The sequence below is a fragment of the Mytilus trossulus genome, chromosome 4, assembly GCF_036588685.1.
Source record: "Mytilus trossulus isolate FHL-02 chromosome 4, PNRI_Mtr1.1.1.hap1, whole genome shotgun sequence".
Taxonomy (NCBI): Eukaryota; Metazoa; Mollusca; class Bivalvia; order Mytilida; family Mytilidae; genus Mytilus; species Mytilus trossulus.
This window is the reverse complement of record NC_086376.1, coordinates 89,604,420-89,628,319: the sequence shown is the minus strand read 5'-3', so window position 1 is coordinate 89,628,319 and position 23,900 is coordinate 89,604,420. Positions and strand designations below refer to the sequence as shown.

The 23,900-nt window shown below is 32.7% G+C and overlaps 1 long non-coding RNA gene across 1 annotated transcript; it reads left to right on the top strand.

Annotated features, from left to right (window-relative positions):
• The first annotated feature begins 752 nt into the window (after positions 1–752).
• LOC134714292 (uncharacterized) lies at positions 753–22,161 on the top strand. Its single transcript, XR_010106534.1, has 3 exons — positions 753–812; positions 10,456–10,537; positions 22,110–22,161. It is a non-coding gene; the product is annotated as an uncharacterized LOC134714292 (long non-coding RNA).
• Positions 22,162–23,900: the final 1,739 nt, after the last annotated feature.

Genomic DNA, 23,900 nt, shown 5'->3' with positions numbered 1-23,900 from the left:
TTTATCAGTGCCGGGTTTTTTTAAACGGACGTAACACCACTACTAACCGTTTATAAAAATAAACTCCGCCTCCCTACAAACCTAATATGAATATACACGGTCTCCACAAGGAGACTTTTAACCAATCACATTCCTAGAAATGTATAGGAGGTAAGATAATTATGATATACGAAAACATATGACACAACGATATGCGTTTGACATATTTATCAAAGTCATTTAATGAGAGAACATCATCTGTATAGCGAAAGTAAAGTTAAAGGATATTGCTAACTTATTTTGTTTCATCCTAAGGAGTTCCAATATGACTTCAAAAGAATAGAGGAACAATTCGACAAGAAGAGAGACACAATTGGTTCCCATGAGAATGCTGATAGTTTGGTCAAAAACACGTTCTCCAAACGTAGCAAAAATGTTGTCTAACAAGAAATCAAGCATTTGGATAATGTCAGTTTCACATAATTTTCTGTGTCCCTCCCTAAGACAAGATACTTGCATAGAACGACAAAACATTTTTTTGCATACAGTGGTGTTATATGTACACTTTTAAGTGGATGTGTTACATATATATGTAAGAGTTAAGATGCACAAACATCTTAACCTAGTAAAATTAAATTATTACTACATGCATTATAATCGAAACAACGCACTTGACTAGTCGTAACTGCTAAGTATAAGCAAAGTATTTTGATGATTTCATCTGTGAAATTCTCCCTTTCCTCTTGAATTCTGTCCTCATTTTTTAATATAAAAGTGATTATTATAACGTCGTTCCGCGCATATTCGTAGAATAATACACGTTCGGAGCAAATGTAAGTTTTTGTTTACTTCTATCTAATCTATTTATTATTTATAAGAATAAATCATATTTTAACTATAATTCAACTCTCTGTCTTGTAAGGAATTGCAGTTTTTGAATGAAATCAGTAAAGACCTATCGAAACAAAATCAAATATATGATTAGAGCGAACACTTTTAAATTTGTTATCAAATAATCCCTTTCTATGTATGTTGGCATATCTTTTTTTATGCTTTTAACCAATCTACCTATCACCCAATCTGACGATGTGGTAGCCGCAACACCAAAACTTTTATTTGGATTTACACACGGGTCATAATCACACCTGCACTTCGTCATTATACAGAGATTGTCACTTCTATATACAATTATTATATAGTTATAGGCCAGCTGAAGGACGCCTCCGGGTGCGGGAATTTCTCGCTACATTGAAGACCTGTTGGTGACCTTCTGCTGTTGTTTTTTTATTTGGTCGGGTTGTTGTCTCTTTGACACATTCCCCATTTCCATTCTCAATTTTATGTTTGTAGTAATTTAATCAGCATGACACAGTTAGATAACAATACTAAAAATCCAGGCTTAAAAGGCGTAGGAACTTTCCAATTAGTTAGCCGCCATGATGTAAAAATAAAAAATCAAAGAGTTCAATTTTATATGTAACTAATAATCACAATAGTGTTGAATGAAAGTTATTCCCGCACCGTTTGCTTTCCATGTGTAACTGATATTCCCAATAATTAACAAGTTTTGGTTCGATGGGTTCATTACAAAAATTTTGAAAGCAGAAAAAAATGTACACATTATAATAAGCATGACTTTATTTGAGATCAAAACTAATACTTAAAGTCAGTCGCGGACCCATGAAGATTGGGTAAACGTGTCAATGAGACAATTCTCCATCCAAGTTACATTGCATGAAAAGTAAACAATTTAAGGTTTAAGAACAGCCTGTAACACCGACCCTTGGCTCACACAGAATAACAAGATAAAAAGGCCCCCAATATAGAAAGTGTAAAACAGTTAACAAAGATACCAAAAACCGAGGATTTAAAAAAAAATTCTAAACGGAAAGTCCCATTTTTAATTTTTATATTCTTGTCTATAGTTTTTGGTAATATGCTCTGTTTATATGCCTTTTTGTGTTTTTTTTATATATATATGACATTTTTCTGTACTTATACATCCTGTAAGTCTGCTATTGTAAATGTTTGTATTCTTATCTTTCTTCTTATGTCTATATATTTTTGTGCTTCTTTGGTACATATGCAATTTGTATTATTTTTGTGTTTATAGTGATTAACACAATATTGACTGCTGCACCCCTTTTTTGACATTTGATGTGTCTGTCATAAAAGTGAGAGGTTTTGCTAGCTATAAGGGCAGGTTTAATGCACCATTTTCGGCATAGGAGAATGCCTGTGCCAAGTCAGGAATAAGACAATGTTATGCATTAGTTTAGTCTGTTTGGATTTTTTATTTCGCCATTTGATTATAACTTTCCGTTTTCAATTTTCCTCGGAGTTCAGTATTTTAGTAATTTTATTGTTTACCTAAGCAAACGGAAACTCAAAAAAATCAAACCCATCAATAGAATGAATAACTAATGTCATATTCCTGACATAGTACAGACATTTTCTTATATATAAAATTGTTGGTTAAACTTGGGTTCATAGCTAGCTAAACATCTCGCTTTTATAATAGTCTCAGACAATTTTATTATATTGACAACAATGTGTGAACAAAACAAACAAATATAACAGGTAAAAATATCGATCCTTGAGTTATAATCTAAATCACTATCAAAACACATAAATGATGTGTCATCAAAGAAAAACGAAAAGGCATGAAGACAAAGCACATTAGCAGTACAGAAGCAAGAGTACAAAAAAATAACATTGAAGAATAACGGGATGTATTAGTAAATAGCCGTGTCATATGACTATCACAAAAACTAAACAAAAAAGGTAATCATTTACAAAAAAAACCACCAATACTAAACATGTTATTTTAAAGAGGATAAACAAAGTAGATACCTATACTATATACTACGAGACCATCGTGTATTACTAGTATTTGTTAAGTTGATACATAATGATTGTATGATATACTTAACAATGATCTGGTCTCCTCTGATGAACTTGACTGTTTTTAGAAAAAGAGGGGACGTTTATTGTTATAACTTTTGCTCAAATACTGGCTGGTAATTTTTTACCAAGTCCAAAAAAGCAGCTGCAAGCTCTCAAATATCAAATGAGTTGGAGAATGTATATCTCATATGGAAGTGAAGTTAGTATATTGCTAGCAAGGTGGAAAACATTGATAGTTTCTAAATTTAAATAGTCTCGTTAGTCATAGATCTAGGTACTAGGATGACCGTTTGTAAAACTTCAGATATAAGGCTAAAACTGAAGTTGAGGAAATGGTGATTATTGTTTCTTTGTTTTTAGTTCTGGACGATATATGCACCTCTTCTTGCCGACTTGTTTCTTTTTTATCAAAATTACAAAAAAAAAACAAGAGATTTTATAAAAAATTAGAAATATTCAATATTATTTGGAACTTTAAATGAGAGGGTTAAAGTTAACTAATCAGTAAGATAGGTTGAAGATCAATTGGTGTCTTTCGGCTGTTATCTGGCCGAGTTGTTGCCTCTTGACACATTCCCCATTCTCATCCTAGATTATTGTTGGCTTAAGATAACAAATGGAGAAATGGAAATGATAAGTATCGATTTATTAAATTCATTTCAACAAATAAATTATTTTCACCGCATATTTTCTGTTAGAAAGTTGGAATGCAATTGTCCAGTATTGGGTTTGGCATTTGATAACAAGTAAAATTATTAATATGGTATAAATTATATACATGGTATTGTTTCCCAAAGACATAACCAAAATACCTAGACAGATGTTAAGACTTAGTACTCTGTATAAGAATATGTGTTAAATAAAAAATTTCATTAAATGAAACTGTATGTCCGAATTATCACGAGTTAACATTTCAATACAAATAAACTTATCATAGATACCAGGGTCAGGGGTAGGGATTTTCGTCCATCTGATGAGTTAAGCCTTTTTCAACTGATTTTTATAGTTCGTTCTTATGTTATAATGTTGTACAACTGTCCCAGGTTAGGGGAGGGTTGGGATCCCGCTAACATGTTTAACCCTGCCAAATTATTAATGTATGTGCCTGTCCCAAGTCAGGAGCCTGTAAGTCAGTGGTTGTCGTTTGTTTATGTGTTACATATTTGTTCATTTTTTTATATAAATAAGGCCGTTAGTTTTCTCGTTTAAATTGTTTTACATTTTCTCATCGGGGCTTTTTATAGCTGACTATGCGGTATGGGCTTTGCTCATTGTTGAAGGCCGTAAGGTGATCAATAGTTGTTAATGTCTGCGTCATTTTTGTCTGTGTGGATAGATGTCTCATTAGCAATCATACCACATCGTCTTTTTTATATCATCATAGATACCAGGACTAAACTTTGAATATACGCCAGACGAGCGTTTCGTCTACAAAAGACTCATCAGTGACGCTCGAATTCAAAAAAGTTTAAAACGCCAAATAAAGTACGAAGTTGAAGAGCATTGAGGACCAGAATTCCTAAAAGTTTTTCCAAATCCTGCAAAGGTAATCTATCAAAACACATAAATGATGTGTCATCAAAGAAAAACGAAAAGGCATTAAGACAAAGCACATTAGCAGTACAGAAGCAAGAGTACAAAAAAATAACATTGAAGAATAACGGGATGTATTAGTAAATAGCCGTGTCATATGACTATCACAAAAACTAAACAAAAAAGGTAATCATTTACAAAAAAAACCACCAATACTAAACATGTTATTTTAAAGAGGATAAACAAAGTAGATACCTATACTATATACTACGAGACCATCGTGTATTACTAGTATTTGTTAAGTTGATACATAATGATTGTATGATATACTTAACAATGATCTGGTCTCCTCTGATGAACTTGACTGTTTTTAGAAAAAGAGGGGACGTTTATTGTTATAACTTTTGCTCAAATACTGGCTGGTAATTTTTTACCAAGTCCAAAAAAGCAGCTGCAAGCTCTCAAATATCAAATGAGTTGGAGAATGTATATCTCATATGGAAGTGAAGTTAGTATATTGCTAGCAAGGTGGAAAACATTGATAGTTTCTAAATTTAAATAGTCTCGTTAGTCATAGATCTAGGTACTAGGATGACCGTTTGTAAAACTTCAGCTATAAGGCTAAAACTGAAGTTGAGGAAATGGTGATTATTGTTTCTTTGTTTTTAGTTCTGGACGATATATGCACCTCTTCTTGCCGACTTGTTTCTTTTTTATCAAAATTACAAAAAAAAACAAAAGATTTTATAAAAAATTAGAAATATTCAATATTATTTGGAACTTTAAATGAGAGGGTTAAAGTTAACTAATCAGTAAGATAGGTTGAAGATCAATTGGTGTCTTTCGGCTGTTATCTGGCCGAGTTGTTGTCTCTTGACACATTCCCCATTGTCATCCTAGATTATTGTTGGCTTAAGATAACAAATGGAGAAATGGAAATGATAAGTATCGATTTATTAAATTCATTTCAACAAATAAATTATTTTCACCGCATATTTTCTGTTAGAAAGTTGGAATGCAATTGTCCAGTATTGGGTTTGGCATTTGATAACAAGTAAAATTATTAATATGGTATAAATTATATACATGGTATTGTTTCCCAAAGACATAACCAAAATACCTAGACAGATGTTAAGACTTAGTACTCTGTATAAGAATATGTGTTAAATAAAAAATTTCATTAAATGAAACTGTATGTCCGAATTATCACGAGTTAACATTTCAATACAAATAAACTTATCATAGATACCAGGGTCAGGGGTAGGGATTTTCGTCCATCTGATGAGTTAAGCCTTTTTCAACTGATTTTTATAGTTCGTTCTTATGTTATAATGTTATACAACTGTCCCAGGTTAGGGGAGGGTTGGGATCCCGCTAACATGTTTAACCCTGCCAAATTATTAATGTATGTGCCTGTCCCAAGTCAGGAGCCTGTAAGTCAGTGGTTGTCGTTTGTTTATGTGTTACATATTTGTTCATTTTTTTATATAAATAAGGCCGTTAGTTTTCTCGTTTAAATTGTTTTACATTTTCTCATCGGGGCCTTTTATAGCTGACTATGCGGTATGGGCTTTGCTCATTGTTGAAGGCCGTAAGGTGATCAATAGTTGTTAATGTCTGTGTCATTTTTGTCTGTGTGGATAGATGTCTCATTAGCAATCATACCACATCGTCTTTTTTATATCATTATAGATACCAGGACTAAACTTTGAATATACGCCAGACGAGCGTTTCGTCTACAAAAGACTCATCAGTGACGCTCGAATTAAAAAAAGTTTACAACGCCAAATAAAGTACGAAGTTGAAGAGCATTGAGGACCAGAATTCCTAAAAGTTTTTCCAAATCCTGCAAAGGTAATCTATGCCTGAAGTAGAAAAGCCTTAGTATTTCAAAAATCGATTTCAAACAAATTTGATGCAAGCAAATGGATAAAGCGCGAACCAGACGAACCAGAACTGGACACTTTTCTAAATGGATCAAAGCTATTCGATCATGCATTCAGAACCGCATTCAAAAACCAATATGCAATGAACACAAAACTTACTAACCCTTATAAAAATTCGGATGTTGTGGATGCTTTATCCTATTTGCATGACAAATATGTCGTTGTTCCAGCAGATAAATCCTCCAATATTATTGTCTTCATATGTAAAAACTATTATTTGCAATGTCTCACAACTGCTCGGAATAAATAGAACTAGTAGTAACTCTTTAACATCTTTACCAAGGTCAAAATTTGACAAAATCTCAAATCTTTTCTACTTGTTTTTGGTATCAGCAAACGAAGGAAATTCAAACTAAACAAAAATACATATAAAGAAAAATACACAACTGTGTCATCAAAATGTTCGAATTAGCATCTTTCTATAGTACTGATTACTATTCTTTCTACTGTAACAGTTAAAGATGGGCTTCAAACTAATGTGATGAGATATTTTCTACCAGTGGTGTTAACAAGATATTGATTCTGAAAAATTCCAAAAATCTTCTCTCCCTGTTTTTTGTGGGATTTGTGTTGCTCAGTCGATATGGTTTTATGCTGTGGTCGATATATGACTCTTTGTCTATTTAACATTTTTATTTGGAATGGCATTGGCAATTTTTTCGATTTTTGAGTTTGAATGTTCCTTTGGTTCTTAATTTACGTAAACAAGAAGATATTTTGCCTATAATTTTGATAAAGGGAATACTTTCTATATGAATTGTTTCAAATACAGCTAGCCTGGAATTCGTAAGCTTCATTAATGGAGTAGGCATAACAAGAAGCACCAAAAAAAAATAACAAAAAAATAGACGCATATCTTCGAATTGTATTTTGTTCTAAGATTGTTGATACAGATCAGGAAAACACAATTAATACAATGTTTGCATACTTTTGTATTTTAATTTCAATGCTAGAACACTAATATATTTATGTAAGAGTTTAGATTATAAACATTTTTTGGCATTGTGAGATTAAGTTATAAGTATTTTCATTTTCAATTAGAACAATGCACTAATCTGACTGTAACTATTAAAGCAAAGTACTTTGAGGATTTGCATTTACGAATTATGTCCTTGTACCGATGATAAGATTTACGTCCTACCCTCTTGACACCTTTCCACAGTTTAAAAAAAATCCCTCTGTTCTGTTATATTTACTGTAAATAAAACCAACACTAACAATGAACACTGACGTTGCCCGGATATTTATATTTTTTAAGTTTAATACTATAGTTTATAATAAAAGAGACGATTGTTCATTTTGTAGTGTCCGTTTTTCGTTTTTTCTATGGTTAGGTTCACTCGGTAACATCTTATGGTTCTCGATTTCACAAACTTGTCAACATTCATATTTTAAATTTTATCATCGGTACAAGGACATAATTCGTAAATGTAAATCAACACTCAAACATCTTATTTGTTCAGGAAGTACATTCCAACTTTTATGGTCATATTCTATAGAGAGCACGAACATGTCGGCAAACACCTCAAAAGCAATCAAAACCTTTAACATACTTTTTAAAAAGGATATAGTTTTGAAACAGTTGCAAAGTTAAAGATTGCATTTTTTAACATTACTATATAGTCAGTCATATGATTGTTGCATCGGAAATAAACCAATATATTCTTATACTAAATGTTGGCATGAAACGAATTATGTTCTTCTCATATAATTTAAAATGCATTATAATGAAACCCTAAAAGGAAGGATTGTGCTATATTTTTCTACGCCGAAGAAATAATATTCCGGTCACTTCAATTGAGGTATAGAGCTGGCATGTACATACTTAGAAGTAGGCTTTGTTTCGTTTATGTTCATCATTTTTATTTTGCCTAGCTTCTTCTGTGTGTGTTATCTATTCTTTCATCGCACTAGGTCTTCTTTTAACTGAGTTTCACTCTGCGTATTGCTGTGTGTTAGTTTATTCCAAAATGACTAAAGGTATATGGGTTGATTGAGATCCCACAAAACTTGTTTAACCCCTCTGCATTTATGTGCTTGTCCTGAGTAGGAAACCTCTTTATCAGTTCTTTTAGTGTCTTATCATTTATATGTTTCGGAGTTTGGTGTGGAGTTCATTCCGTTGAATAAGTCTCTAATATTTTAGAGAACAATGGAGGGTCTTTCCACAAAAATAAAGAATTTAGATATGAAAATAGTAAAAACTTGGTTTAAAATGTCATGACCAGCTTCAAATGATAGCGTTTCAAAACAATATGGTTCCTTTGCAATATTTTTAAAATAAATTCAATAACTTAACTTCCTGTAGAAAATGTGACCTCCGGTATCATTTACCAGTTAAGTTTCCAAAATTATAATGTTCTTAATACTTTTACATTAAAAAACTAAATGCAAAATCCTATGGCTTTATCATGCATAGATATGAGATAAAAGCAATGGTCAATATCTAGAACGTCAGGGAAACATCTGACCTTGAGCTCAATTTCAAGGTCATTTACCAAGGACCTATAATCAAAACACTCTAAGTCTTAATTATATTTGGTTGATGAGTTATATCATCAAACGAATATCTTTAAGTATAAGGAGGAGGAAACTGTAATCAAATTTTAGCATACCCTTTAAACCAATATGTAGGTGTAACCACAACCCACAACTTACAGTAAGGTAAACAAAAATGTTGTCGATATCTTATAAGGTGTTTAAAAAGAGATGAAAATAAGCCAAAATCCAGATTAAGATGTGATCTTGACCTCTGAACTTGACCCTATTTTCTTTTGTTTGAATAATTAAATATTTGGGTAATACAAATGCAACGATCATTTTTTTTACTTTGATGGTTGTTCATTTTTAGCTCACCGTTCCAAAGGAACAGTGAGCTTTAGCCATCATTTTGCGTCCGTCGTCGTCCGTTGTCGTCGTCCTCTGATATCATTTAAACCATTTTAAACCAAACTTAAGTTGAATGGTCCTTAGGGTATCGAGAATAAAGTTTGTGTTTTATTTTCTTTTTCGTAAAAAAACATAACCGCCATGGTTTAAAATAGAAGAAAGGGGTAAAATGCAGTTTTTGGCTTATATCTCAAAAACCAAAGCAGTTAAAGCTAATCTGACATGGGGTTAAAATGTTTCTATGTTCTATCAGCCCTGAAATTTTCAGATGAATCTAATAACTTATTGTTGGGTTGCTGCCACCAAATTGGTAATTTTAAGGAAATGTTGCAGCTTTTGGTTATTAATTTGAATAGTATTAATGATGAAGATAAGCTATAAAGAGCAAATATGTTCATCAAAGTAAGATCTACAAATAGGTGCATATGACCAAAAATATCAATTGACCCATTTAAAAGTTATTGATGAAATTGGACACTAAAAACTTTTAAACGAAAGATAAATGCCAAAAAATCAAGGTGAGCGATTCAGGCTCTTTGAGAGCCTCTTGTTTTATTCGGTTGTTTTACACGATATAGGAAATTTCCCAATATTTTCTGATAAGTGTAAAATTGAGAATTGAAATGGGGAATATGTCAAAAAGACAGCAACTCGACCAAAAAGCAAATAACAACCGAATGCAATCAATGTGTCTTCAATGCAGCGAGAAAATTCAGCACCCAGAGGTGTTATCTTCAATTAAATAATGGAGAAAAAATCATCGCCAAAAATATTGTTTCCTCAACTTTTTTCATCAATTGTAATTTCCTTAAATGAAATTGCGATGATGTACGTTGACAAATTGTTAATGTCATACTCATTGATAAATTTACAAAAAAATGTATTTTCTCTTTAAATTTAGATTATCATACTTCCAGAATTTTATTTAAACGTTAATTGTTACCCACATTAAAAAAAGTAAGCTTGAAGAATTCCAGCGCGAATGTGCGTATGTAAGGTAAACATAGCAAAGTATAGGGGTAAGTAATACATGCTTCCCTCACGTTCGTTCGTACATTGTAATAAAATATAAAACGCTCTAATGTGAAATTTCACATTTCTTTTTCTTTTTCTTTCTTTTTTTTATAGGTAAACCTACTTTTCTAATTGGCTGGAAATCTATAAATTTTATAAAAAAAATCTATTGTTGTACATGTTGTAGATATCTTAAAAAATGAAAATCGCTTTCCTGCATCTGTATTGGAAAATGCTGCTTACAAGTATTTTGACTCCAAGTAGCACAAGTGAGTACCAATTATCTGTGTATAAGAATTAATTTCAAAAATGCATCATACATACGCCACGATACAAGTTTTGTATAAATGAAAGAATATAAAAAGGTAATCAGTTGTTTCAATCTTTGAACCATTGTATACATTTAGAGCTGATGTTGACAAAGTCTCTTGTGGGTCCACTTAAATTTAGTTTAAACTATTCTTATCTATGAAACGTGACAGGTTTTTCTTTTATTTAACTTTATCTTGAAAAAATCGATAGTTAGTCTAAATTGGTCGTTTTAGCATTGAATATACAGATGACGCAGATTTATTATTATAATAATACTTGAATGTAATAATTACAGGTAGAATTAAATTAACCAGAACACATCCGCAAAATCTCGGTCATTTAGAGCTTGCTTGAAAGTATGTAAACTGTTGTAGGGAGAATTTTTGTAAAAGATTTTATGTCAGGAGAATTTCAGAAAAGTAAACAAATTATAAAAAAGGTACTTGGAAATAAATGGTTAAAGCCCTCTCCCTTGCTCCCAAAGTTCGTTAATATTTTTTTCTGTTAAAATCATTTTTTTTCGCGTTTCTGTTTACTATGAACATACCTATACTATAATTAAATTGTATTCGATCAAATTTAAGTTACTTCTTCTAGGCGATCACTGCTATATCATATAGAGATTTTATATCTGTCCCAGATGATAATCATTGTCCTGTCCCCGAGCACTCGTGTGAAATTTATACGCAAGTTTAAATCCTGTTTGACTTAAAACGTAATCGCGGGCATTTTAGGCTTGTCATAAGAAAGTCATATGTCTAAGCTCGGCCTATTCCGTACCCTCATCTAACATTCGTCTCAACTCTGCCGATTCCGTACCCACATCAAAGATAGGAGGAGAATAGCGGATTATACCGAGGATTGTCGAATGGGTTGAATGTATGAAAATATTGTTTGCAAGCTTTTGTCACACACGCGAACCTATTATTTGATTGTGTCAAAAATACTGAACTCAGAGGAAAATCAATTCGGAAAGTCCATAATTACATGGCAAAATCAAATAACAAAACGCATCAAAAACGAATAGACAATAACTGTCATATTCCTGACTTGGTACAGGCATTTTCAAATGTAGAAAATGGTGGATTAAACCTGGTTCTATAGCGCTAACCCTCTCTCTTTGATAACAGTCTCATCAAATTCCGTTATATTTACATGATGCGTTAAATAAAAAGTCACAATTAATAAAATAGTCAAAATATGGGTACATCAGTCATCATCGCATAACAATTTTAAAAGGGACAATTTAACAGAACACAAACAACATCTATCTACGAACACATGGATTGACGTCATACATTTTATACGTCACATAAATTTGTCGTTCAATGTACATACAAACAGTTTTAAAATTTACATAGGCAATGTAAGTATACAGAGTTAAAAACGCATTCTACTCAATACTGTTTTGCCAAAAAAAATCAACACAGTGACTTTAAATTTCCGATTCGCACATGTCACCCCTTCTCTGGCCATACATCAACAAAAGGCGCCATATTTGAATCCCCCCCTTATTCTCTCCGTTTAATTTCAGATGTCAGACCACCAAAATCCCTATCTGTTCAATAAAATTTTGCAACTTTCACAGCTTTCTAAATAGTTTACTATAAGTTTAACTTCAGGTAAACCAGGTATATGCTGAATTGTACAGGTATCACCTTTCTACTGCTAATTTTCAACTAATGTTTGAAGTCTTATAAAAACAAATCTGATCTTGAAAATACAGGTACTTCCAAAATAACTCCCGGTTTTATAGAAATCTTAAATTAGTGTACTATGTAGCGCATTAATCCTGAACTTTGAACGCAAATTCATAGACGAGTAAATGTTGGCTCAAAATGATCTAAATATATTTCCCTTTAACTAAAAGTTTCATTTCTGCAATTGTGTTGGTTAGTTTAAGTAAATAATGACATCAAAAGCACAATTTTGTGTCAGAAAAAGACTACTTTTACATAAGTTATAAATTAGAAGGAGTAATTGGTGGTCTGACACCTTCACTACAAGAACTGTAAACGTCAACAGTACATTTTATACGTTGTTAGTTTGTTTTATATTTATGAGTTTGACTGTCCCTTTGGTATCTTTCGTCCCTCTTTTACATTAATCCGAAAGAAGAAAATAAGAAAAAAAGCCACTAGAAAAGATGTCATACTAGCCGACAGCAAAGGGAGGTACATAAAAAGGGAAATTACAACAGAGCACTGCCTAAATATTAGATATATAATAAAAAGTGGATGGACTGTCCAGAAATTTCAAGACTAGGTTGAGAAAAAACTGACAATATTTCATGCTAACGAGATCTACACTTTTTACATCTGGCTGCGAACTTGTGACATAACAAATTTAGAGGAAGGCACATGACTTTTATCCCTAGACTCTAATAGCAACAGGAACATCCACTGCATTATTCGTAAATACCAAAGACTGAAAGAAGCTTTTATCTGTAGAATCATACGATCAGATATTGTTTTTTCTAGGGGTGCCTCCAATTTCAATTCAAATTGGAACTTTAAAAAGTGCATATTAAATACAAGGACTATCAAGAGCAAGGCACTAACATTGAGTATCAACTACATGAACTCAACCTTGAAATACGTTGTCTGATCGGTACTGGAAACAGGTATCCAGATTTTATGCAAGATCTCTGGAGAGAGTCATCAGGCCATAACCCTAAAGGTAAAACCACCACATATACCAATCTCTCATTACTTGAGGACGACCGTTTTTACCCCAAACAAATACTGGCAAGGCTCTGGATCAGAAGAATATCTACAAAAGCTCCGCATGACTGCTTCTCACAGCTACCATCTTCGAAAGAAAAGAAAAAATCCAAAAAGGCAAAAATAAGCTGGACTAGTCACTGGATTTAAATGAAAGTCAGCTATTAAGAAACCAAAGAAAAAAAAGGTAAAAGGAAAAAAAATTACAAATAAATAATGAAATAGCTACCCGAACATCTGCAAGAAATAAGGCCAACAAACCATCGAAGTATGAACATTTTAGTTTTAATAAAAGGAAGGCCATGGAAAAAAAGCATGAACTAGGCAACAGATAGACAAGCTGATATTCGTGTTATGTATAAACATGAAAATTACATACTTGAACTGTCATTAGCAGCATATGAGCTCCTTAAATTGGCCATTATTAAATACTTTGCTAACCATCACATGTACAAGATACAGGCAAACGACCATAAAGATAAACACGGGCTTTGCACCAGAACCTCATACTCTGTTATAAATTTAAACAGCAATAAACAGCAGTATCGCATTAATCTTTTCCACACCTCATTCCAGATGAAAGTTAATGGCCGAGGTAGGCAGGAATTTCTACCGCACTTCCAGGATAAAACAGCTAGTATGGATAGAAAATGAAATTGCTCACAACTAAATAAACATCTTGAAAAATACATTAAGCAATATATAGAGAGTTTGCAAACTAGTGGGGATGCCTCTCTGGTAAAAACATCCCAACTAAGACAGAAACCTGCTAGTGGGAACGCCTCGCTGGCAGGTTCAAAACAATCTATTGGGGACCCTAGCTGGTAAAAATATCACAACTTAGACTGAAACTGCTAATGGGGTGCTTTCCTGTCATGACAACATCAGGTAGATATATCCATAGAGCTTAAAATTACTATAATTGATAATAGTTTGCACACCCTGCTGATGATTCAATGTAACATTTGTGCAAAATCTGTGAATGGACTTATCACCCCAATGCAACATACTTTTGCTGTCGATGTGTACAAACCATGTTCTGCCCACTAAAAAAATAGAGTAAAAATGTAAAGGACATGAATTATGACTATATATAGGCTTAATATGTACTCTAATGGACCAAACTATGTCGAAAAAAAGAGGACTTAAATTACAATCAACCACAAAGCAGCAAAAAATAGTATGGCATGATATTGTCTCGAAAGAAGACAACATCCTGAAGATACCAGTACATTAAAAAAAAGCCTAATAAAACAAAAGATGTATCTAGCCAAGAAAGCCAACTTGTGGAACAGCTTGAACAATGTAATGCAAGCATAGCTATGCCAGAAATTGACAAAAGCACCATCAATTTACCAAGATCTGAAACTGAGCTACTACCGCTCATATTGCATAGCCTCAATACAGTAATATAACAACTTAATATCCCACAGATGTTTAAAGGAGGAACAAAGACACAAGTTTTGAAGAAAAATAAGGACTGACAAAGAGGAATAACAGTGACCAAAATCTTCACTAAAATCCTTTAGAGTGTACTCAAATAAAGAAAAGATATAAAGATCCATCAAAATCCAAAACCAATTACAACGAGGATTTACAGCAGCAATACCCATGATATTTGCCGCATTTCTAGCATCAGAAGTTATAATACAATCTAGTGAAGACGACCAGGAAGCTCTTTTACAAATATTAGACGCAGAAAAGGCTTTTGACAAATTGGAACATGAGATTATATTCAACAAGGTCTACCACAATGGTATTGAAGGTGACATATTACGGAGTGGAATCCACATGTCACCGTCAATGTCATAGTGGTAGACCTTATTGAATAGAATCTCATGTTCCAATTTGTCAAAAGCCTTTTCTGCGTGTTATGTTAGTAAAAGGACTTTCTGGTCGTCTTCACTAGATTAAGATTAACTTCTGATTCTATTCAACAAGGTCTACCACTATGGTAGTGACGGTGACATGTGGATCTTCCTCCGTAATATGTATAGAGAAATGAGCATTAAAATTAAATGGGACGGTATTGTTTTTAACAAAATATCTGTCAACCAAGGAATAAAGCAAGGAGCAAAACTCATTGTACAAATTGTATAATAATGTTAGATAGTGTTACAGAAAGTGGATTAGGATGGTATATGGGGATAATAGGCTACACCTTCATGCGTAGATGCCATTCTAGTACTAGCAAACTCTGAATGTGAACTACAAGGCACTATGGACATTGTATACCACCATACACAGAGTGACCTGGTTCAAATCAACCCGCTTAAGTCGGATCTCGTATGATATAACACCAAATAGGACAGAGTAGTAAACACTGGAAACTCTCAGATAGGAAAGAATGAAACTTCAGAACACCTAGGTGTAACTAGAAATGAAAAGAATACAATTGATATTGATGAAGAAATGAAACTAGAAAGGGCCACTATTTATGGTATGTTCGGAGCGGGTCTCTAAAAAGGAAAGGTTTCCCCCCTGTTGTATCCAACAATCTGTGGAAGTTATATTCTTTTTCAAAAATGACATATGGTCGTTTGGTAAAGCTGAATGTAGATATATTTGCTGCAACTCAATTAAAGTCTTCTTCCCTAATGAGAAAGGCAAATATGCTAGATATACTTACTGGAGGTGTGATAAGATGATTGAAGCTGTTAATTTTCTCCTTGGTAATATTTACGTACGTTTCGGCAACAAAGTTTATCGACAGATTGTAGGTATCCCCATGGGCCCTAACTGTGCCCCTTTAATAACAGACTTGTTTTTGTACTGTTACGAATCACAGCAAAGAACCACCTAAATTGCATATAATTGATAAAATCAACAACACTTACCGTTATCTTGATGATATTTTTGTTAATATACTGCTGCAATTTACCCCAAGGAACTTACTTTAAATAAATCAAATGTATTCGTTAATAACTGTCTTTTTTCTGGATTTAGATATTTCGGTTTTAAACGAGAAACTACACACTAAAATTTACGACAAAAGAGACATTTTTCGTTCCCTATTGTTAATTTTCCATATTTAGAAGATGCTGTTCCGTTGACACCATCTTACGGTGTTTATATTTCACAACTTGTTCGCTATGCCCGTGCCTGTTGTGACGTTTTTTTTATTTTAACGAACGCAACTTATGTATTACTGGTAAATTTTTAAACCAGGGATATCGTTACGATAAATTACTTAAAACCTTTACTAAATTTTTCCATAGATATAAAGATTTGGTTTAGAAGTTTGGTTGTACCTGTAAAAATCTTATTTCAAACGGGATAGCACATCCTCATTTTTACGGAAATGTTGTTAACCGTGCCCGGAAATATAGAAATGATCCATGTAAACTTGTTACTCCTTTAACTTATTCTAAAAGGTGACATATTCAACACTGTAATACGATCATTGAGTATTGATTTTATTGGCATAAATATTGATTTTGTTATCTGTAGATTAAACGCTAACTAAATATTACAAGTATGTTATATACATATACATTTTCATGGATCTACAATCTATCGATACCTGTTACATGGCATTGCACACGGTCATGTTCTTCTCTGGCTGTTTATGACGTCTTAACACTAAATCCATTGTATGTTGGATGTATACGGATTGAGTGTTTAGTCTTCGAGGCATGGTTTTTTTATTAGTTGTTAGTGGCTTTGAACCAGCTGTCAGATAACTGCGAGTACTCTCAGATCTGTTCATTGTGTCTTTTTGTATCGGAATGTATAAGTACCCTGCCACTTCCACTTGCATTTTTTGTCTATCTGATGAGTTAAGCCTTTTTCAACTGATTTTTATAGTTAGTTCTTATGTTGTACTGTTATACCACTGTTCCAGGTTAGGGGAGGTTGGGATCCCGCTAACATTTTTAACCCCGCCAGATTATTTATGTATATGCCGGTCCCAAGTCAGGAGCCTGTAATTCAGTGGTTGTCGCTTGTTTATGTGCTACATATTTGTTTTTCGTTTATTTTTTACATAAATGCGGCCGTTAGTTTTTCTCGTTTGAATTGGTTTGCATTGTCTAATCGGGGCCTTTTATAGCTGACTATGCGGTATGGGCTTTGCTCTTTGTTGAAGGCCGTACGGTGACCTATAGTTGTGAATGTTTTTGTCATTTTGGTCTTTTGTTGATATTTGTCTCATTGGCAATCATACCATATCTTCTTTTTTTATATATGGGTTGGAGGTCATGCAAATTAAGAAAAATGGAATAGACCAAACAGAAAAATGAAACAAGAAAATCTTAAAGCAGTTACAGGCCATTCATAATCAGGTAGCCATCACAGCAGTTTATACATTAATTGGACAGTACCAATTCGAATGGGTTAAGACAGAAATATGCTATCCTTGTTGAGGAGTATAATAATGAAAATGAAAAAAAAGCAAAATATCTATAAATAGAGTAGAGAAAGCTCTGACAAAGAACGGGATGGAACCACCAGTTGAGAATCTAATGAAACACCGCAAATCAAAGGAAAAACGGAAAAGGATAGTTTAATATCATCAAAATAAATACTAGCATGAAATATGCCTTGAAGACCCATCCAATAAAAAGACATTGGAATATCTTAAAACAGAGGCAAACCCATCATTTATGCTGCATAATATATGGCAGTGTACAGAAAACAACCTCACATATATGAAAACAGTAGAAATAAACAGACTAGTAAAACAAACGTATATGCTACAGACAGTTAGGTCTAGACAGTTAATGTAGAAGCATAATATGTACTCAAAATTAACGAAAATCCGGTTGGTTACATGTAATGTTAATAATGCCATTTTACAACATAGTGCTTTAACTTTAACTAGTCCCCACCTTATATCCTTTATATCAAATATTAACAGTATGTTCAAAACATAAGACAGTAACAATTAGTGCTTACCTATAGACTGCTATGAAGCTAATGTTCATATTCGCATGCTGAGCATAATTTATCAACTAGTATTTTAGGCATGGAGCAGTGAAGATGATCAAATCCGTCTTAATTGTAACTTCACTGTAATATACGATGTATACAATAAGTAAAAAAACAATATAGTATTTATGCAGTACGTCTTTGCCGTTACCGTTATTTATATGCCTGAATTGGTGGATAAGTTGCACGTTCCACTGTGTGTTAATATGAGTTTTAAGTGGTTGCCGGCGTATTTTTGTATATATCACATTAGCCATCCTACTATCTAGGAGTGCTTAGATCTGGAACGGTGGTTCATACCTGAAGAAAGTTAACTATTTTAGAATAAATTTTTGCAAAAGATTTAAAGTCTGGAGAATAAGAAAATGATATCAAAAATCATATTGGTACATGTTTTAAGCCCTCCCCCTATTTTAGCTCACCTGGCTCGAAGGACCAAGTAAGCTTTTCTTATAACTTTGTGTCCGTCGTCGTCGTCGTTAATTTTTACAAAAATCATCTCTTCTGAAACTACTAGGCCAAATTCAACCACACTTGGCCACAATCATAATTGGGATATCTAGTGTAAAAATGTGTCCGGTGACCAGGCCAACTAACCAAGATGGCCCCCATAATTTAAAATAGAACAAAGAGATAAAAAAACACTATGGCCTATATCTCTTGAACCAAAGCATTTAGAGACAATCTGACAAGATAAAATTGTTAATCAGGTAATAATCTACCTGTCCTGATATTTTCAGATGAATCGAACATTCCGTTGTTAGGCTGCACCTGAACCGGTAATTTTTTGGAAAGGAGTAGGTGCGGTAAGCGCCGATTTTGGCCTTAAATTTCAGGTTAATCTAACGAAAGATTATGAACACTTTTAAAACACTTAAGTGTCTATTTCAATTGATTTGACCAGTTTTTGGGAAAGATTTTAACCGACTGAGTCATTTAAAACGCTCTAATGAAGCTTAGATATGAAAAATCTATGACATATGCCTAAAAACGTCACTTTTCAGATGTTTTTTGCAAAAATAAAAGTGGCCACATCCGTGTTCATCCTCAACCTTTATATATGTTATGTATTATCATCACATACAACTAACATTTCAATATTATGAATGAACACCAATGCGACCCCTTTTATTTAAGACGGAAACTGTCTAAAATTTAACTAAAATGCTAAAATTGTGAAGATTTCAGTAATTTGACATGACTTAATGATGCCAGTACCCGATATATGTACACTGTATTGTAAAAAAAACAGCCTATATGTATGTAGAAGACGCATTCTACTTTCCAATAAATAACTAAAATATTACAATTTCACATATTTTTAAAACTGCTATATTTTGGGACCAATAAGGGGTCTTATTGGGCCTACCCCTTTTGCTGTTTTTGCGTATTATCTTTAATAAGATTATAGAAAGAGATAAACTGAAGACAGCAATAATGTTCAGCAGAGTAAGACCTAAATGTTGATCCCTAAAGGAGTGATTGCCCTTAATAGTCCATGTTTAACAATATTTTTATATTTGTTTGTAATCTTTTACACAAATCTTCTGAAACTACTGAGACCAAATTAACCAAACTTGTCCACAATTATCAGTTGTCAGTTTGTTTAAGATTTATGAGTTTAACTGTCCCTTTGGTATCTTTCGTCCCTCTTTATCATTAGCATATTCAATTTTAAAAAATGTGTCAGCTAATCCCGCCTGCAAACCAAGAAGGCCGACATAGCTACAACAGTACAAAGGATAAAATGCATTTTTGGCTCATATCTCAATACATAGAAATGTTTTAAAAATATTTACTTTTGTTTAAATGATCATAGAGTTCTATAGAATTGATTCTTTGTCACTTAGTACCCTTCTCCCTTTCTCCTTCCAACCCATATTTCCTTTTCACTTTATTGCGAGTCAGTCCAAGTCTTTTGATATGTGAGTCTATGACATCAATGTAGCAATGGTGTGATACAAAAAACAAACGATATGCCGTCGTCGGTAGTTGCGTCGACGTCTGCATCATTTAGATCGTTAAGTTTCTCGTTTGAATAGTTTTAACATTTTTCATTTTTTGTGACCTTTTTAAGCTTACTATGTGGTTTGTGCATTTCTCATTGTTGAAGACATTACATGTTACCGAATTCGACCACTTTGATATGATACATTTGTTAACCTCCATGAATTGATCCAAAACTTGTATAGGATATTAAAAAGAAGATGTGGTATGATTGCCAATGAGACAACTATCCACAAAAGATCAAAATGACACAAACATAAATAGGAGTTATTCTTCAAAATCAAGATATAGCAAATAAACTCATCATAGATACCAGGACTAAATTTGGTATATACGCCAGGTGCGCGTTTCGTCTTAACAAGACTCATCAGTGACGCTCGATTCTAAAAAAAGTAAAAAAAAGTACGAAGATGAAGAGCATTGAGTACCAAAATTCTTAATAGTTCTACTAATTACAGCTAAGATAATCTATGCATGAGGTAGAAAAAGCGTTAGTATTTAAGAAAATTCTAAATTTTGTAAACAGTTAATTTATGAATATGACCATATCAATGACAATTCGTGTTAGCACAAAATGTGCTGACTACTGGGCTTGTGATACCCTAAGAGAAATTAATCTCCACCAGCAGTGGCATCGACCAAATGGTTGTAAATAAACTTATCATAGATACCAGGCCTAATTTTGTATATACGTCAGAGGCGCGTTTTGTCTGCAAAAGACTCATCAGTGAAGCTCGAATCCAAACAAAATAAAAAGGCCAAATAAAGTACGAAGAGAATTGAGGACCAACATTCATAAAAGTTTAGCCAATTACATCTAAGGTAATGTATGCCTGAGGTAGAAAACTCTCAGTATAAAAAAAAAAAATGTCAACAGTCAAAGGTTCAAGGTTCCTTGAATCTTTTACACTTTATTAAAATACTGTTCCCATTTGAGAACTAGGAAAACATTGGTAGGACCAAGTAATTTCGGTGTATTTCCTTATGTCCGAATTACTTTAATTTTTTTAGTACTTTATTTCTATATTTTGTCTGTCCTTCCCCTTTTTCGTACCAAATCACGCTAAACAATAACTTAATTGAACTTTATTTTACACTTAAACTTAATGGATAGCGGTATTTATCCAAAGCGCTTGGCGCAAACGACACATGGAAATCTGTCTAAAATAGAATCGTTTTTTCCTAAATGGTCACGTGGTGTTACCTCATCAAGTAATTAATGGTATAACCACATCAACGAATGACAGGACTAAATCAAATATCGAAACATACACATCGTGTAGTGCAAAATCGTCTTAATTTTTAAAACATCATTTCGTAATGTTTTAATGCCATACAAAGAATTGAAAAATAATCATAACGAAATAACAAAACCACATCATGTAATGATATAACTACATAACGTTAAGTGAAATACACATCAAGTAATGTCAAAACCACATTGCCTAATGACACAACCACACTATATAATAGTGAAACCACATAGAGTACTGGCAAAACCATATTAGGTAATGACAAAAATATATCAAGTCATTACGAAACCATATCATGTAATATCGAAATATCATTAAGTAATGACTATTCCATAAAGAGTTATATCAAAACATCATTACGTAATGTCGAAACCATATTAGACACACTATCATCAAGTTATGATAAAACAACATCACGTAATATAAGAGTTCCAAACTAGACAGCTGTGACGTTCAATAGAAATCCCAAGAACACTTTTTATTATGATATTAAAAACATACCTATTTCTAAGCGTTATGAAAACAAATGTAAGCTTTTGCATGTCTTGGTAAACAGTGGATCAAGTTAAGAAAAATAAAATATAACATCAATAACAATATCTCCTTTTCCTTTTTAGTACATGGTTTTAGTACATTAATAGGGTGTGACGCTGAACGAGGATTTCCAGGTAATTACGGGAAGTGATTTATGATCACGTGCTACGTCATTTAGTTTTATTTTGCAAATCGGATAGAAATTACATCAAAGAAAATCAATCTATAACATGATTTTAAACGGAAGAAAAATTACAAGAAATGAATCATTAAAACACGTACGGAGAGTCTTATTTTTTGAAGGACAAATAATCATTGTTTCATCTTTTTGTGTTAATGCTAAGTGGCTAAGACGTTAAGTGGAAATCTTTAGAAAAAAAAGCAGTTTGTTTTACATTTATAAAGAAACATAAACTAAAATCAGAAACGAGAATCTTTTTGGGGTAAGATATGTAGATATTCAGTTTAGCTAGATGCGGTCCTCCTTGTAACAAAATTTTAGGCACTTGGTTATATTCATAGGTAGGTCAACTATCCATATAAATAGAAAAAGGTGGTTAAAGCAATTTTATTATGTCAGTTATGAGCAAAGCCCATACCACACAGTCAACTATAAAATGCCCCGAAATGACCATGTAGAACAATTCAAACGAGAAATCTAACGGTGTGGTTTATATAAAAATTGAACGCAAAAAAATGTGACACAAAAAACACGAAAACCACAGAATTGCAGGCTCCTGACTTGGGACAGGGACATACATTCATAATGTTGTGGGCTAATCTGTTTGGTGTTTTGAATTGTATGCCAGTAACACATTTTTTTCGATGAAAAGTAAAATGACAAAATTACTAACCTCCAAGTAAAATTCAAAACGAGGAGTCCTTTTTTAAATGGCAAAATCAAAGTTAAAACATTAGTTTCATATTCTTTACTTGGTACAGACAATCAAGAAAGGATGACATCTAATCGTTTAGAACAAACGCCGTATCATTGGGGACCACGGTTTAGAATTGAAGATATAAAGTAGCATGTTATTTGTTATCCAAATCATAATATCCAGTTTTAGTAGTATTTACGCTTTACAAAGTATCTACTATGAAGATATATATGTTACAAATTAAATAAAAGTTTCGCAAACAAGAAAGAAAAATAACTTAGAATACGCTGCTTAATGTCATACACACTGCGGAAAGATTGCCATAATTTAATCCAGATTCTTTCATTAAAATTATTATAAAACAATGGAATTATTTCCATAACTCAACATTAGAGACTCTTAGCTGAGATTCTTCTGCGCTCATCGTTAATACACGTGGTATTCTTTAATCATCCAATCATTTCAACTTTCACGTGAAATATTTTGATCAAGGTTAAGGTCAACGATTAATCTATAAATACTATTGGACAATAGATAGTACAAATGTCGTAATTAATTGGTAATTGAACATTTACCAAACTCAGAAATATTTATCCTTTTATGTCAAATATTCAAATATCCATTATCAGCTACATGCTGTCTTTTTGTGTCAAAATGTGTTATCGCAAAATATATAAATAAACAAAGGTGATAGTTTTAGGTAGGCTAAAACAGGAAATATAATATTTCTTAACACACACAAAGAAAACTTTTGCCTTATGATTAATGCATAAAGTAGATAACCATATTTTTTATTGGCCCGGTTATTGAAATGATCATATCAATATTGGTTAATCATTTATATCGTAATCAATACCCCCTATGTTATGATACTGAACAGTTGTGTATATAAAGTATTTATACGAAATTATGCCAAAAAAGATATTTCAACGGGTCCATATTCAAAGAAAACATTGACTCATCATACTACTGAAATAATTCCTTTTTAATAAAAAA